General features: G+C 36.3%; 2 pseudogenes across 1 annotated transcript; both read right to left on the bottom strand.

The window, feature by feature from the left end:
- Positions 1–340: 340 nt before the first annotated feature.
- On the bottom strand, positions 341–1,410 carry LOC146002271 (cuticle protein 19 pseudogene; annotated as a pseudogene).
- An 11,158-nt stretch (positions 1,411–12,568) lies between these two features.
- Positions 12,569–13,881, bottom strand: LOC146002270 (cuticle protein 19 pseudogene; annotated as a pseudogene). The gene is made up of 3 exons (XR_014443687.1): positions 13,857–13,881; positions 12,942–13,010; positions 12,569–12,826 (listed from the first exon to the last, which is right to left on the bottom strand). The product of XR_014443687.1 is annotated as a cuticle protein 19 pseudogene (transcript).
- Positions 13,882–19,520: the final 5,639 nt, after the last annotated feature.

Raw genomic sequence — 19,520 nt, 5'->3', positions numbered from 1 at the left:
TTGATTTGATTTAGTTTATTTTACTTCGCGTTTTGTGCCTCTTGGCTAATTTGCGAAGATGGGGATGAGTGATGAAATGATGAAATTGATGAATGGACATTCACAAACAACCAAGCCCGACCGGGATTCGAACCTGGGACCCTTGGCGTCTCAGCGCGATGTGCTAACCACTCGGCCACAGGGTCGGGCAGAACTTCGATACGTTAGTATGATGAAGAGTGATTGTAATGTTAGAGTTGTGTAGTTATACATCGTTAAAGAAATGGAATTTTACAAGAAAATATAAAATTTAAATTACAATTTCATTTATTAATAAAAATCAACAAAAAGTGCACAATGTTCATCCAAGTAATCCAAATCCAGAGTGACCGATACTGAGTTGAGGCTGTACGTGGAGGTTGTGTCCGTGTTTCTTGACCACTGCGTTGAATCCATTGTGATCGTCAGCCACGTAGTCCACAGTTCTAACACTTCCGTCTGGTTCCACAAGACTGTACTGTCCCTTCACAACAGGCCCATCACGTACTTCATACTGGCTCTTCTGGTCGCCTGTGTGGTGGTCGCTCACAGCATACTTGAACTCGTATTTGAGATAAGCCTGGAAGGAACATTTATGTTTATGTAAAAAGACTGACGAATTCAACTGTAAGTTAAGCAAAACGGTGGCCCCCTTGGCGGAGTAGTTAGTACATCGCGCTACTGCACCATGGGCCCGGGTTCGAATCCCGGCCTGGGTATAAGTGTTTTTGAGTGTCCATTCATCACTTTCATCATATCATCACTAATCCCCTTCTTCGCAATTAGGCAGAGGTTTCAGAAAGGCAAAGTACAATAAACTAAATCAATCAACCAAAGTTAAGCAGAGTTCAAAAGTTGACGAGAACATGAAATGTGGGAAACCTTTTTCTAAATAGTTCTTTGAAGTGAAATTATGTATGTTAGTTACATTCATACAGATTGTGCCTAAATGCAAATAAGACATTTTATATTATCTCTAGATTCCTTAACGTGATTGGTAACGTTATTACTTACGTAATACTCCACATGTTGAGATGGATGATTAGCATGTATCAATGCAGAAAGTAAAGTTATTCCAACGGCAATCTGAAAAAAATGTAAATATAATTAATGAAACATGGTGTTTTCCCATGAAGTTTCTGATTTTCTAAAATGTAGAGAAGTGTGTATTTTAAAAATGATTTCATAAACAAAAGTTTTATGTTGTTGTGAAATTCAATTTATATGGAGAAGTGTAGACTATGAATATATCTATATTTTGCTTGGTTTAAGATATTTTCTGTAGTTGGTTTATGTAATCAAAACAAAAAATAAACAATGCTTGATAATTTACTAAGTTACAGTTTACGAAGATGAGCTGGAATATTTGAAGCTCACCAAAAAGGAATTCATAGCCGATGTGTTGAAGTGCCTATAGTTTGATTATGATGACAACCTTGGGATTAGGTACTCTTTATATATGAAAGAGAGAGGTGCTCAGTGATCGTTACATGTTGCTACAATGCAAGAGCTAACTTCCTCCCTGAGTGCATTGAATGTGAAATCCAGGGATTGTCTGTGAAAAAGCTAAGATAAAACCTTGAGAGCCTCTAAGGAAAGAAATTCATGAAGAAAATTTTAATTTTCATTTGATAACACATTACTTACAAATGTTATGGTCACATCGTTTGTTCCAGACCCTGTTTTAGTAAGGGTGTTTCATTTTGTTAATAATGTTATACATTTCATCAAATCAATTTTATGTCATCATGATTAAGGAAGGAATCAAACATGAATACTCATGAACCACTGAGAAATATCAGTCTACATCTTGCAAGTATATGTTCATCAAGTGAATTTAAAATTTCAATTTGGTAAAATGGTGATTTCAGGTAGTAATGTTTCCGATTATACCAATTTAGCTGCATAAAGTGGCTTTGAAACTCACCCTGCCTCTAATAAATGGACAGCTAGAAGAAATTATTCTGGATGAAAGCGGCTGAAGCCTGGTGGTGATGGTATCATCTCCGATGTTGCATAAATGAAAAACCAAGTGTGACTATTTCCACTTCATCTATGTGACTTGATGGCACTGTGCAACACACAGACTATATTGTTTCATTCATTTCTTAATTTTAAATTTTCATGCCGAGTCTCACGAACTTTATGTTTTTTACCTACTATTTCCGTTCAATGTATGGATTAGCAATATAAAAATCTAGTTACAAAATGCTTTTAAGTAAGATAAAGTTATTTGTTGGTTACTAATTACAAAATTTAAAATCTAATATCGGTTGCAAACAATGATCTGTTAGATACGTTTTAAAGTATACCACATTTATCTTTGTATTTGTAGCAGTATGGCAATATCACCTATATTTTTCAACTCACTGAATTTTATATTGGAACTGTGGTTATATTTTGCATTCGATACCTGTGACCCGATTTTGATTTTTGCATGATGCGGTGCATAATGTTGTCACTTGCCTCATTCCATTTCAAGTGACCTGAATTCAGATATGGTCCTGCTTGACCCTATTCAATTTTGATGAAACTTCTACAGGTTGTGCACAAGTATCCCACATAGATACTTTCAAAGTTTCAATTCATAAGTAGTTTGTTTGGGGGACCAGGGCAGCTTCTGTGAAAGTCACTTTTTCAATGCAGCTGCAAATACGAGGGTTGTGATGAATTGACCCCAAACTTTATCAAGCTGTAACTACTGAACAAATTGCTTTTAGAAGCTGGCATTTCTCCAGTTCATGGACCATGGCCATGTTGCAAAGCTGGTTAAATGGTGTCTTGCGTGTACAAATATCTATTGAGATATCCATCCTTCTTTACCCCTACCTCTCAAAATTTAGTTCACAAAATTTGAACCCATTTTCAGAAGCCTAAATCTCAAAACTGACGCTTCTAATTGTATCATCACCGGAGAGAGAGCACAACCAAGTTGTTTTGAAACCTTGGGTTTCATTTTGGAATCCAGCTGCCGTATTAGATTCAAAATGCTGGAATTCATATTTTATATCACTTGTTTATCGGCTATTTATTAACGGATTTTAATTTTCATTTTTAAATTTGAATACTCTAAATAAGATCTTCAATTGTTGTTTTTGTATTTTTTTCGCTAATATCAAAAGTACTGCTAAAAAAATTGAAAAATAAAAATGATGTAGAAAATTTATAGTAATGTGACCAGTTTCAATTTCAATTTCCTTTATTAAAGGGTGAGGTTCAGCCTGCGGCTGTTCTACCACCTAACCCGAATGGATACATAATACATAAACATACATACTACACACATTATACATACTAAATGTTTGTACAAATAACAAACAAAAAAATAGAAAGAAACAAACCTAAAACACAAAAAGAACAAATACAAAATTTAGAAGAAAGATTCATCTATAGATTCACAAAAGGGGGAAAATATTGAAAACAAATACACAAAGGATACACAATTTAATTGACACAATTGTGCTTGGTGTGATATAGTTAAATCTAATACAAATTAATATTATGTAAAAAGATATAAATGTTCTTAATATACATGAAAGGACAGTTTGTGTGTTATGGGAGAAATTTACCTATAATGTAAGGTTCTCTTGTTTCTTAGATCAGGTAGATCATATCTGTCCGACTTTAGGCCGGGGGAGGCCATTTATGGCGCAGGGTGCCCAGAAAGTAGCTTGTTCTGATTCCGGATCTCGTATGTGTTAACGATGAGATATTGGCAGGTTCCAGATAATAATTATAACTAACGGATATGTCTGCACAAGTGAAAATGTAAGATTAAGGCATGTACGGTATGCCAGGGCCGCCAAAACTACGGTCCGAAGGATCATATCGGAATCACCATTGCTTCTTATGGTATGGCCATAAACTTCTAAAATAATCTGCAACTAGTCTCATATATAGTCGCTTTCTTTCTCGTAATAATGTTATTTTTAATTTGGTGCAGTTTCAGCGCTAAATGACAAAATTGGAGATTGTGGTTAAACCATAATATTTGTACTACTTCTATTGTTACAAGTTTTAAAGGAAGTGGTTATTCATTTCTTGTCATTATAATCTCCGAAGGCACATCTTTAGACTCAAGTACATGGCATTGAGAGAGAAACGTGTTGTATGGGGTGGAAACTGCAACAATTGCCCTCCCCCCGTGAAGAGACTTGGGAGCGTGGGAATGCGCAATAATTTTCGCTGAAGGAAGAGAGCATAATTCAAATTCATATTACAATAATAGGTCATCTTGGTTGTTTGTAAGTTAATAAATACTTATAAAAGGTAATTTGAGTTTTCGAATTCACATTTAATCTAATTCACGTTAAATCTAAAACCACAATTAGAATACAATTATCACAGAAATAAAACTAAATCTAAAACCAATACCTAATTCCCATTCATTACAGAAGAGACAAAGCCCATTGACAAGCATACGTACAGATTTTAAGTAGCCCATTAGAACAATGGGAAATGGAATATATTTTAGTATTTAATTTTCTTGGTATTTCTCACAGCAGACTTTTTCTTAAGGGCTGAGGTGCTGGGATTGTAAATTGGACAATACATAGCTGCCTTATAGGAAGAGGGGAGGGATACACAAAGAAGTATTTCGTATGTTTGGTGCTTTTTACTCAATTAAAATTGTACTTAGAGACAAGAGTGTTAATCAGTATTAAGGGAAGTCTGCATACACCACCTTGGTATTTCCAGATTTCTTTACTTGGGAAAAGTTTGATATTTTTTTCCCAAGTTTGTACCCTCCAGGAATAGACTGACACGGAATGCTTTGATTGTTGACAAACGAATAAACAGGTGGAATAAACAATTAAGAACATTTTGTGGAATTAAAAAATTTGGTATTTTTATCTAGGCTTCGGAAAAGCAACTAAGTAAATAAAATACAGCCGCTAGTTATTTATGTTTGTTCTTTTAATAGCAAACCTGTTTCCAATATAAATTTATACTTCTAATATTATCTTTAATTAATTCAGTGTGACATAAATAAAAACAACGGAAAATTTTAGTTTGTGACTTATGTGCATTTTTCGGAACACTCTAAATATATCATTCGGAACATCACACAAATTTGAATCTTCAGAAGCTTCTGAGATATCGAGGTAAGGCATATTCTTCTTGCTGACTTTCATTTCTAAGAATATCATAGACAGGTATGTTTTCAGGTCGAAATCCTATGTATTAATTTAGAATACAACTTGATCCATGTTTTTTTTTTTCAATTAAATATATTGATAATCCCCATTCAATGTGTGGTCTAGGAATGTACAAGCACGTTTGATTAATAATTTAAACAGATATAAATGCGACAAATTTTAATATGTATAATATTGTGTAGATTCATAAACAAATTGTGAAGTATAACATAAATATATTTCACATTATGCTATGTAATAAGTCTTTCAGTAAATAACATTCATCTTTGTATTTGAAGCGGTAGCTCTTTCAGGCCGCTGAAAAATATCTAAGTGTGACTACAGTTTCTGTATATTCGATTGATAAAAATGTGTCGATTCTTAACTATAGAACAGACAGATAGCACCCATGACACATACACATATGCATATTGAATCGCCTTGACACTTCAGTCTTCTCTTAGTTGCGTAATTGAAAGGTATAGCAATATAAAATTAACAGACTACTGTTTTCTGATGATTTTTCTGCAAGTAAAAGAGGGACACGATAGTTTTCAACTTCTGAAAAGCACAAGTCTTCAGATACTTGTATATTAGTTTGTGAAATATTGACAGGTTACCTAGATAAATTTCCCACAGACCTATTAATCTAATTATATTATTTATTATCATGGTAGAAAAAATTGGTAATTCATTAAGTTACCTAACTTCGTCTGTGTAGCTTGTTCTCTATAGAATATCAATATTTGACAACCGGTATGGAGTATACCAGGTGTGGCTAGAAAAAAAGAAACGGATTGATGTTGCTGTCGACAAACGGAAAGCGCGTCAAGGTCAGCGGTACATGAGTGTACGATAACGTGATATCCTGCCTATCGACTGTGTAATTGCCCAGGGTGCGCGGCGCTCAGTTCCGCTGTAGCTTGTGGACGAAGTGAACCGTACATCTGTGCTCCGTCGGAAAAATGTTAGTGTGAAAGTGGAACAGCGTATCAATGTGAAGTTTCTTATGACACTCTGAAACTCCGTCACAGAAATTTATGGTTTGTTGAAGGAAGTTTTCGGAGATTAGTGTTTATCAAGCACGCAAGTGTTTGAGTGGTTTCAAAAGTTTAAAGAGGGACGAGACGTGATCACGGATGACTCTCGTTCTGGACGGTCTTGCACGTCAACAACGAAATCAAACATTGCAAATGTCGGTTAATTGTTTCGGAAGGATCATCGCTTGAGTATTCGAGCTATTGCTGAATTAACAGGAATTGACAAAGTTGTGTTCGTCAGATTTTACAGGAAAGTTTCAACATGAACAAATTGTGTTCGAAATTGGTGCCACGAAACCTGACAGTGCAATAAAGGACAGTCGATTGAACATTTGTGGTGACATTTTAACAATAATTGAAACGGACCCTACATTCTTAGCGAGAGTGATAATCTATGACGAATCGTGGGTTTTCACCTACGATCCTGAAACCAAGCGCCAATCAATTCATTGGAAGAGCCCGAGTTCGCCACGACAAAAGAAAGCTCAAATGAGCAAATCAAAATTGAAAGCCATGATGATTGTTTTTTCGACATACGTGAGATTGTGTACGTTATTTGGGTACCCGAAGGTCAAACTGTCAACATACATTATTACATTACGGTGCTGACGATCCTTCGTGAGCTAGTAAGAAGGCGACAACCTGATTTGTGGAAAAGCAAGTCATTGATTCTTCATCAGGACAATGTTCCTGCCCACGTGGCATAGTCAGTGTAGCATGGGATCCCAGTGTTAGAATATCCACCCTATTCGCCTGATCTCGCTCCGTGTGACTATTTTTTTATTCCCAAAGGTCAAATCAGCACTGAAAGGAAACAGATTTAATACCTTAGAACCTGTGAAAACAAAAACGACGGAGGTCATGAACATAGTTTCAGAAAATTATTTCCAGCACTGCTTTCAACAATGAAAGATTTGTATGGAGCGGTGTATCAATAGTGCAGGGGAATACTTTGATGGGGATAATGTTCGTATTGTACAAAATATCCAATAAAATAAATTGTAGCAACAGTCCGATTTTTTTCTAGCCACACCTCGTAAGAGTGGTTTTTCAAATGTATTATACTCAACACCCTAAACAAGCTAATTAGTCCAGGCAAACTAAGACAATTTTACCTCAAACTTGGGCAAAATTGCTTCAGAAGGTTTTTAAACAATTTCTAGCACAGCAGTCATTGCTGAATTACATATCCAAAATCAGACAAACTCGGACCACGGGAAAGAAAACCAAAACAGATTTCATAATGAAGGACTGCGTATTGTGAATTTCCTAACATTTTATGTTTATTTGTGAATATCTTTTTAATATTTTGGGTATTATTACTTATAATTTTTGCTTAAAATTACATATTGTCTCTTAAGAATGTCAATCTCTAAACTGTGCATGATTTTTGAGAAAAAATTGTACAATGGACAAGAGGTAGTAAAAATATAATCACCAAGAATGACAAGCATTGCATGAAACTTGAGAAATTCTGATAGAACCAGCTCGTGGACGATTTGGAGCTGCAAGCTATGCTGAAGATTCTCTCCATCATTACAGCAGGCAGAAATCACAATCACCTTAATCCCCCGTACTTGTACTTACAGAAAACATTGTTTGTCGTCTGAAAATCCAACCATTGTTGGGAATGTTCCTGGGAAGTAAATTTCTGACAAGATGGAGTGACTGATTATGGGCTGGACTCGGATGGAGTTTTGAGTTTTTGTTTTAAATCCACATTATGCGCAGAAATGCAAATTTGGACTAGGCCTACAGTTTAAAGTGGGATCCGAACCAATATGTTCCTCCGCCGGGTATCGAGTCCGGGACCCAGGGTCGGACTCTGATCAAACCTCGTAATAGAACAAGTACTAATGCATTCCCTGCAAAGAGGGTTAGGACTGACACGAGGAAGTGGATTTGCAGAAATCCAGAAAACAATATGGCTGTTTTTTATAGACTTACACTTGCAACTATATATATATACACACCAGAGTTTTGTTGGAGTGGTGAACGACACAATGAACAGCGAGATAGTAGACAGGGGACCGTAACGATATTAAAAAAGCAATCGAATCAATATCCCCATTCCATATTCACTCCCTGCAGCACTGGTACAGCACAGCAATCGCAGCTAATCCAGGAGTTAGTACGGACATAGTCTTCAAAATAATTGAGACAGAGGTATTCAAATATTCTGCCAAATTGTCGACAAAGTGAAAATCCTAGAAATTACTGTTCTGCTGCTGCTGTTGTATCGTATATGCGACAGGGCTCACAAGTAGTTGCAGCACTCTTTCAGAAAATGATGACTTTGCCACTGCAGTGCCACTGGTAGATGTCATATCTTACGAGTTTATGCTCATCCTCGTGCATCATTAGAATCACAAGTCACAGTTAAGTCATGCAATTCTCAAATACACAAGGAAGTTACGAATGGAAGAAGTTCAGTGTATAAACCAGTGCATTTTGAATGATGGATCTAACCTACATTGAGTTAAACTACGTAAAAATGAAACACAGAACAACATTGCAATCACTTCTGTAGATTTTACTCTGAAACAGATGGAAAAGCTATAGTTGTTTCTGATGGCTACAGAGGCTTTCCTACGATCAAGGACATAACCCTCAGAAGACTACATCAAAACCAGTAGCGATGTTAAATTCAACGCCGGCAAGAACGAACTCTTCCTGGCAAATGAAATCAACCACCAAGCAATTATTTCAATTATATGTGAGATGTTGAAGAAGCACCGGTGTGTTGTGTACAACACAGGTGAGGATGCTCATGTGGACATCGTTCGTGCTGCAGTCTCACCATCACAAAATGCAAGTATTTGTACAACAGTAATAGAGGGAAGAGGCCGACTTGCTTCTGTACCATGTCAATGACAATGGGTTTAAGTCGTACTATCGCAGTGACATCAGGCAGGGAACATCATCCAAACCTGTGTTCGATATTCTCGGAATTCAATTATTTTCACGGGCTGTAATACCATACTAAAAATGTTTCTGGCATCCCCGATGGCGTAGTGATAACGTCCATCGCCTTGTATTCAATGGGCTCAGGGTTTGATACCTGGTGGAGGCACGTAGTGATTACGATCCCACTTTAAGCTGCGTGTCATGTCCTGATTGGCGTGTATGTGAAAAAAGTGGACGTAAAACGAAAACTCAAAACCACGCCCAGAGTGTGTTCGATTAGAAAGTCCTCTGCATTAGACAAACTGATAAAGGTAACACCATTCAGGTGCAAATTCATTTTCTTTATATTCCTGTCAACATTCAGATATCAAAGAGTTCGAAGAAAATCAATGATTCTGTTGTGTGACTGCGAGTCGATGAAATCCACAAACGAACTCTGTCGTCGATCGTTAATTGAAAGATAGCTGCAGGTACATAGTTTGTTACACCTGAGTGTTTCCCACCTACCGATTCGTCTACAAATTACTATAGCTTTCGCACAAACTTTCAAAGATGAATCTGAAAGTATACAGCAGAGATCAAGGTAGAAGGGTGGAGTTGATAAGTAAATAATAATTCCTGTTATAGCTGTACTCAGCAATGATTTCTGAGATAGAAACTCGTTAAAAACCTTCTGAAGTAAAATTTTGTCCAGGTCAAAGGAAATTGCCTGAACTAAATGGACTCGATTACAAATTGACAAAATCAATTTATATGTACACAATGTTTTTGCCTTGTACATTTAATGTAATTTTCATTAATTTGTTTTGATAACGAATGTACTATGAACTTACTAAAGCTATTACCTCTAAGCTGTAATATTAAAAATACTCTTTTTTTGTTTTCAAGGTGGTTGTCAATTTATCAAAATATTGTTTGAAAGCAACATTTATTTTTTGCCATTTTTTGTTTTGTGATCTAATATTCCTTAGTATTAACATTAGATATAATATCTTATGGAAATTTAGATGAATAGAAAAGGCATATTTCATATGTCATTAATATTTTGCAAACAGTGTTATCCTATATTTACCTTCTTTAAGAATGTAAGAGTTATTATCTACAATCAGCAATTGCTCAAAGGGCCTTCCGAATAGCATAGTCGTTAACGCTCTCAATTTGTAAACACGGAGGACGAGGTCTATTCTCTACATAGAGTGGTTAGGTGAAAATGAAAACGTCACGCGTATCTCGAAAATGGTACGTGATGGAGAAAAATAAGTAATAAAACCGAAATCAGCATGCCGAAATTAGTTAAGAACACATATTCGCTAACATGATACAAAACGGCTGTTCCCTAGTGTTATCGTCATAGGACTAAATTTCGCTCTGATTGGCTGTTCTACAGAATCCAGCAGAGGGAACCAGTTGCAATTAGAACACTTTCTAATCGTCAAAACCAGCCAAGCAGGCATCAAGGCAGCCATCATTTCCGTCCAGGTAGCTAGTACAGAGCCAACTAGGGCATTTCTACTGGAAATGCAGGTCCGCGTCATTCGGCCTTAAGTTACTTCCTCATCACATAGTAACTTGTTTTGTTAGTGAGTAGGTCTTTAGGTGGGAAAAACTATTTATCAATGGATTTTCATATTTCTCTGTACAGAAAATTCCTATAAATTTAGCCATTGAGCTATATTTAAATAAACTTACCTAATTTCTACAAGACTACATAGAAAATGTAACATTCTATAGGCATTAGAGATGAAGTGTTATAAATTTTAATAGATTTTTCCTTCTGCATTGAAGTAATATTTATATTCACTTGTGCAAATGAACTAATCCGGAGACAAGTACTAAAACAATATGTGCAAAGATTTAATAATTAATTAAATGTGTGCCGTTGTAATTGAAATTTCGTGTTGCACAGATTTCCTAATATTCTTAAACGTCAGATCCACTTGAAAAACTTAGAAAGGAAAATTTCATTAATGCTAGCTCAAACATGTTGGAGCTGTATTTGTGATATAGCTGGTACAGTGGGAGCCATGAATATTACCGTGCAAAATTGTCCATCACCATGTTCGTGCACTTTATTTGACATAGTAAGAGCTTCAATAATTAAATGTAAACTCAATACAAACTGTTCATAACTTCTGCAACAGCATACATAAAAATCCATCGTTAAAAAAACACATAAGATATAAGAGAAAAATTAATGAAAATAGTCATGGACAATTTACACAGTAATACTCATGGATCCCACTGTACATGCCTCATGGATATTAATCAGATCATAATTGCACATCCGTCGACTTATTGGTTACAGATGTTTAAATAAATTGCTAATGAGGATAGTTTATATTATAATTGATTTCCATGATTAGTTAATGAATCTGGATCGATTAAAAAATATATTGTTGTGAGATATGTAGTTTCTGTAAAAGAGAAATCTAGATAAATGTCTTGCATACTAATTAACCCACAATATTATGTTGTTTCACCATTTTTACTATTTGTGTTATTTACTGTTAATCGACTTAGGGACACAAATATCAATATATTAATATATACTGGAATTTCACTCAGTCTCCAAAATTATATATTTTATCTGTAGCAGTTTTCATGTAATCAAGTAATATCGAGTGGTTCGATTGTTGTCATGGACAGACAATTGAGGAGGCTAATCAAGACCGTTCCCTAGAATTAACTAGATATATTACGTACCTTTCCGTATACTATATTCGTTGCTTGTAGCTCCCGCAACAATTGTTTATAAGTCATAGGCGCAGACTCTGATCAAGATTCTTTACGTGACATACAATTAGTAGAGCTATTGGTTACATTTTTCAGTTCAATCAATGTTTGTCAATTGATTTGGATTGTTGCCTAGAATTCTGTAATGATAAGCCTTATCTTGAATATAAATATCGTATTGTGTTGGAATTTAGCACATTTTTCTGGTTACCATTTCTTTTATTTTAAACTCAAATGTTTCGGAGACATCGTAACAATAAAAGAATGCCGATTCTTGATTTCCAATTGTTTGAACCCCCTAGACTGAATGCGAATAATGTATGTCGTCTTAAACATGCAGCTGGCATGCCTACAACTTTAGAAAGATATTTAAAATCTCCATATCTGATAGTTTCAAAATGTGGAAATTTCATTTTTTATGGATTTTTTTTCTCACGGCAAAACAGATGAGATTATCTTGTTAGCTAATGTTCCATTTTCTAATAATTGGTAAATATATCAAACCACTACATTTTTTCTTTATACGTTTCAGAAACTGACACTCACAACGGTCGCCTAACGGTAATTTTCTCACATTTAGCTCATTAGTATTGTCAAATGACATACACATCTAATATTTAAACACTGATGCATCCATAATATTAATTATGTTTCCCTGAATATTGAAAAGAATAATGACTACACGTAGGTATATATTGGAACTGGTTTATTAAGAATTTTTAAGGTCCTTGTTTATCCAAGCAAGCCAATGCCAGCGTGGCCAAGACCAAGATGGGGTTGGACGTGAAGGTTGTGTCCGTGTTTCTTGACCACTGCGTTGAATCCATTGTGAACGTCAGCCACGTAGTCCACAGTTCTAACACTTCCGTCTGGTTCTACAAGACTGTACTGTCCCTTCACAACAGGCCCATCACGTACTTCATACTGGCTCTTGTGATCTCCAGTGTGGTGGTCGCTCACGGCGTACTTGAACTCGTATTTGGGATAGGCCTGAAATAATTATCAAAACTTTATTAAACCCGGAGCAGTGACTAGTAAATATTAATAAAACATTGCACTACAATTTTATGTAAAGCTAACGGATAATGTACGAGATTTTACTTACATAGTAATCCACGTGTCCCAGTGGCGGAATGGCTTGTGACAAAGCCACGACTCCAAAGATGGTAAGTATCTGAAAAACAAAGTATTGTATGAAGTATTGTAGAAGGTATAACAAAGAAATTAACACTACACCTACCTTTTCAACTCGTCATTTGAAATTTGAAACTACTTAAAATTAATTTGTTCATATTATATGAGTCTAACGTGAATATTGTTTACGTTATATACATGAAATGATAAATTTTAGAACAGCAAGTTCCACTATAATACTTCCCACAATTTGCGATGTTTCAAAAATCCACATAAATTATTACATAGATTTAGAGAACCATATTTTCTGTAAATTGAAGTGATGTAGAAAAAATCAAAATCGGAAAAAGCTTGATTGTATTTTAAGTCCAGTTTGTATCAGTAAGGCTAACAGGGACTAGGCTTACAGTTTGAAGTGGGATCCCAACCTCCATGAGCCCCCACCGAGTATCTAACCCAGAACCCATTGATTACAAGGCGACGACGTTACAACTACGCCATCGAGAAGGCTCAAAACGTTACCGTGTGCATAGGAAATTTTAACATAGCTCCCCTCCCACACACATGAAATCCTTCTATTGTTATGCAACTATAGAGTTACAAGTAAAAGAACCTTTCGACGAAAATTCTCCGCACAGTTTCCCTTCTTCCGTTCAGCTCGGGCCATAAGGAAGCATGCTCCACTCTGCCCCCTCCCCTCCAGGCAAGAGTACGGTGTACAGGAGTCGCAGGTTTTCTTGCTTGTGGTTCGGCTATAATTCTTGGCTTGATGTTCAGTAACATTCAATGACACGTTAAGGAAATAATACACTAGACTCCATAATTTTACTTTCTAATTCACATTGTCATTACCAATAAATGCACAAGTTTTGTATATGTTACTCACCACTATCGTGTTCATTTTCAACTGGAGTACTTCAAGAGTACGAATGATACTCAATGCACGATTTGAAAGGCTTTTATATGAGCGTGGAGTGAAACTTCGTGAATGGTTTCGTTTCCGTAAGATTCGCTTTTAATGAGAAATTTCCTGTTGCTTCCAGAAGTGTGAAAGAATCCGCAAAGAAGTTTTAAAGTAGGAAGATGGCGTTTAATATTTTTTCCCCTGAGTGAGTAAGCAATATGCAAAATTTAAAAGCATAACCGTTAAGGGTGCGTTGAATTTAATATGTAATTTAATATTTCAGACTAAATGTTTGTACTCTACAATCTACATAATTTTACCTTCAATTGAAATAAAAATCTATTTTAGCAATAACTTTTCTAAAAGTCAATGTATAATAGGAATATTATAAACACATACACTGATGATCTGGTATTGCTAAAGAAATGGAAGGTTGCACAGACCAAATGCATAATAGTATTCCTTGAATGATGAGAGAATCAATTAGGAAATGATAGGTCGACATTTTGTATTATGTTAACGATACATACAACATACTTTTTATCTTTGGTCATGGATCATATGGAATTAGTGTTTCGCTATGAACTGCATTCCGAAATCATTTAATGTCCGTCCAACTTTAATACGCAAGTCAGCCAGTTACACAATTTGCCTATTTTAACCCTTAAACATTTTCGACGCTCGTTGGGCCTACCTTAACCGAGTGGGTCAAAGCGGTCTTTCAGCAACGTAAAATGGTAAATCTTCCCAGATCGGTATCATAGTGTTAGTACCGAAACATGCAAAGCCCGCAGAGATCACTCATTATCGCCCCATTTCATTACTGTGCGCAAATTATAAAAGTTTCTGACGCTGTATGCTTGCACGACTAACGCCGCACTCTGTCAACTTGGTAGGTGACACACAATATGTGTATGGTGAAAACAAGAACATCTATGCCGTCCTGCAAACGTTGCGTGAAGTTGTTACCAGTAATCAAAATAAAAGAAGTACACTTGATCAGGCGATTCTAGCTCTGGATTTAGAATGAGCGTTTGACTCTCTGAACCATAACTACATGTTTCACGTATTCCAAAAATTCGGAATACGGGGGACATTTCTCTCAGCCCTGCACGGGCTTTATAACAACTCCGAATCGAAAATACAGATTAATGGTTTCCAGACAAAATTACGACAGGAGTACGGCAATGTTAGCATTTTGTATTTCGCTACGTCCCCTTCTTGCCTCACTGGAAGCTCGGTTACAAAGCATTACTATTCGGTCAAAATCTCTAGAAGCGTTAGCTTACACCGATGACGTCAGCATTCTAGTTAAGTCACATGCCACGGTACATAAATTAACGACGGAATTTGGTGTGCATTCAGACCTCCACATTAATGTACAAAAATCTTGTCTGATGCAATTAAGTACCGACCCGACACACACACCCGTACAATACTTCCCTGTTGTTAACATCTTTAAAATACTTGTTGTGATATTTACGCATTCTCTGCAAGGAATGATACAAATAAATTATGATCGAGTGATTGGAGGTGTAAAAGCAGTGCTGTAAATTCATATGTTTCGAAATCTCAGTTTGCAATCACGTGTCACGTTTGTTAACTTGTATGCTCTTTCGAAAGTGTGGTTTGTAGCCAAAATACTTCCGAAACGCAAGCTTGATGTAGCAAACCTGAAGAGTGCAGTGAACTGGTTCGTGTGGAATGGGCAGTTTCTACGTGATAATCATGAGACCTTGTGTTTACCTACTGCAGGCGGATGCTTGAACCTCGTTCACGTGGAACACAAGAGCCAGGCTCTCCGCATCCAAGCGGACATAAACACGATGATACAGCGCCCTGATAGCCTTACTAGTCATATCCTTCGAGACTGCTTGGCTCACATACAATTTGAATCTCCCATAAACGTTACTATCCTCCCCCACAACCTTAGGTACCTCAGAGATACTTTAGTGGAGATCTGCTACGCCTTGTTGCAAACTCCTACCCTGCCAGTTCCAGTGGTGTTGCAAATGTACAGAGGAATGCGTGCAGCGTTTCGACAGGCGTGTAAAATAGTTACAAGACACCCAGACGTTCGTTGTCCTGCGGTGTGGAAAAACATTCACGCGAGACATCTCCCCTCAAGGATAAGATCGGCGTGGTGCGTAATTGTGCATCAAATACTGCTGACCGGCGTGCAACTACATGCCATGCACATGGCAGAAACCTCACTTTGTTCAATATGTCACGTTCCTGAAACCTTAGTGCATAAGCTCAGTGAATGCCAAATAACTGATATGTCCTGGAAATATGTCTCAAAACTCGTGAGCGTAATTTGTCGCACAAGCGAGAGGAATATAACAGTTGATCACCTTCTATTTCCCACCTTTAATTATTTTCCAAGAATGAAACAGAACAGTGCACAGTGGTTACTGGGGCATTTTGTTGGTTTTCCTCCACCTATCAGCAACCTGACTTTCACGTACAATTTGTAAATTACTTACATCACATATTTCAAACTATGTCGTCCACCAAAAATAACATTTTATATGAAAATTTTTTAAATGTATTGTATCCTAGTATGCAATGACCTTTAAATGTAATAATGAAATAAGCTTGTTCCACTCAACTGTAAATAGTAAATTCAGGTAATAAAATTTAAAGATATATAAAAAAAGCCCTGTTCGAAAAAAAAGTCGTTACGGGGTCTGACTAGCATGCGAGAGACCCGGGTTCGATCCCTGGCGGGGGAGAACCGGGATTTTTTCCACCTGTTCAAACGGCTCCGGCGCCCACCCAACGTCGCGTAAAGTGGGTGCCTGGAAGAAACTCTGGGGGGTAAAGCCGGCCAGGGACGTGATGCTGATCACATCAACTCCACCTTCGGCCGTGATCAAGAAAGTGTGTGGCCCTAACTCCACACCCCCTATACGCCTTCATGGCTTGGTGCAAAGCACAGGAGAGCACTTTGCCTTTTATAATATATATTTTATTTTATTGTAATAATAATAATAATAATGATAATAAAAATAATAAATAACCATTTTATGGAACATTTTGTGCCTGTTCAGTACCTCAGCCTTGTTGAGTCTGTGATCCCATACTGTGGATAATATTCCTACAAGTAATTTATTACAAGTAAACCTATAAGATTTGATTACAAACCCTGCCAGGTGCTTGAACACTTTCCGTTGATACATAATTAGCTTTGGCATCTATCAAGACAAGAGCAACCAGACCTGTGGCAACCATAGCAACCAGACCGGACCCTGTGGCCTAGTGGTGCAACATCGCGCTGCAACACTAGGGGTCCCGGGTTCGAATCCAGCTCGGGCTTGGTTGTTTGTGAATGACCATTCATCAATTTCTTCATTTCATCACTCATCCCCATCTTCGCAAATTAGCCAAGAGGCACAAAACTCGAAGTAAAATAAACTCAATCAATCAAGAGCAACCAGATTCCACTGACATTGAAAACAAATTTAGAAAGGATGCAGCCCCTCTTATACACATGCTAAGTGCACATGAATATCTGAGGCAAAAATTCTCCTAACTTGAATTTGGATGGCAAAGCGCTCAATACTATATGTCATAATTTCGTGTTAAATTGTAGGGAGATTGGCAGCCCATTATAACACAAAGGCATATTTTGAAAGACTTGATGTATGCTGTTGGTCTACCAGTAGTGTTCATATTGAACATATCAAATGTGTTGTTGGACTTCGCATTCCATGTTTCGATGACAAGTGAATATTCAAGAGTGATGAACAATATGTGAACATAAAGCAATCATTATGCACTAAATAGTTACCTGAGCACGTTTAGCTCCGAGAATGTGTGATGAATGTACAATGGATGCATGATATTTGTGTTTTTAAAAAAATATATCAAATTTTGAAAGTAATTTTAAGCTTAATTCGAAAATTTCCAACTTTTCAAAAATAATCAATTTGTAGGGGTGTACGTTACCATATGGTAACGGGCCATATTTCGTAGAGTAAGAATGAAAATTTTCTAAAAACGATTCAAAATCGCTTAATAGTGCATAACAACTGATATTAGTCTAAAAATAAGAAAAAAAGTGACACAAAATAATCCGTGCGTTTAAGGGTTGATAAAAGGTATACGACAGAAAAATTATAAGAATCAACCAGTTCACCTCATAGCGCCAACTACAGTCCATAAAAGCCCAGATAAACTTGATAGTTGAACAAATTTTAATCAAGTATGCATTTTTATATGACAGGGATAAATGTATGTGACTTAATCTACTTTAGCCTTCCCATCAAAAAACCCACACATCCGCATTCGATTTTATCTGATGACGTTTCTTCAGAAATATATTACATAGGATCTTTGGACATGGGCTTGAGAAATAAGTCTTCAAAGCAGAGTAATTTTTACATTCATGTGGTTTCATCATACTGTAATTATCAAGGAGTTCGCTTCCTACCACCAAAATCAGAACAACTTTTCAGAACAATTTTTGAACCCCTACAAACATGTCACTTTTGTATTAATTATAATTATTTTCGAATTCAGTAACATTGCAATTTTTATTTTCTGTTCTACTTTTAATATGGTTCAGTAGCGTTTCGTCCGAGTTGCAGTTCGTCCGAAAGCGAAATTCTTTGAAAAATGCCACAGTTCGTCCGCGACCGTTTAATGAGTTGCGTTTCGTCCAAGCTTGGATCCAGAAATTTTAGTCATGGCAGATGGCAAACACTTTCTTACTAGCTGACGACTGTGAAGGTGAGAGGTTATTAATATTTGCAAGTCCCAGAGGGAATAAAATATTAAAACAACAAAAAAATATTTTCTTGGATGGAACATTTAAGAGGGTTATCAAGCAGTTTGCTCAGTTGTACACAGTTCACGTAGATTTAGGAAGCACTAGAGAAGACACAAATGTAGTATGTATGCTTCGGGATTATGAGTTAAAAGGGATTTTATAAAAATATATATATATGATATTTTGACACTGCACTTGGATCAGCCCGGTACAAATAAGCATAACATATTTGTGATATAATTTATTGGATGGCTGAAGCCCAACAGCACGTTTATAAGAACAGATACGCGTAGATTTCAGAAATACAAACCTTTTTCGACTAACCACATACAACACACACAGTAGTGCGTGTGGATTAATCTTTATTTATTCACAATTTCTATGTGTAGGATTCTGTTACTTCCCTTAGCATCTTGAAATATTTTGTGTATTAAAAAGAAAAGAACATAATGGTGAATGAAAGTGAAAGGCTGCACTAAAAGGAAATAAAAATATACAAATTCTAGTTCCTGCTTGGAAATATATTTAGGTTTGGTTACACAAATAATAACAACAATTTTGTATCTATAACTCTTAATAGGTACAGAGAAATAGCATGAATATTACGTTAATTATGATACTTTGTACTCTACATTGTTTTTTTAATCCGAGTACCGAAGGTAATATGTAACTTAATGTGCAGAGTTCAGCCACTTAGCTAGATATTTTGCTGCTCTAGTCAGGATTATTGTTTATAGCTCTATCTCTGCCCTACGCATACGCACTATCAAACATGGACGTCTTATGTTCTTCTTGTGTGATGGTTTCTGCAAATCTTGAAATGAGAGAATAGAAAAATAATTAAAAATATAGCATAGGTAATGTTTACACTC

The sequence above is a fragment of the Lepisma saccharinum genome, chromosome 18, assembly GCF_977018435.1.
Source record: "Lepisma saccharinum chromosome 18, izLepSacc3.1, whole genome shotgun sequence".
Taxonomy (NCBI): domain Eukaryota; kingdom Metazoa; phylum Arthropoda; class Insecta; order Zygentoma; family Lepismatidae; genus Lepisma; species Lepisma saccharinum.
Note: the sequence above shows the minus strand (reverse complement) of the source record. Positions and strands in the feature narration are given on the sequence as shown.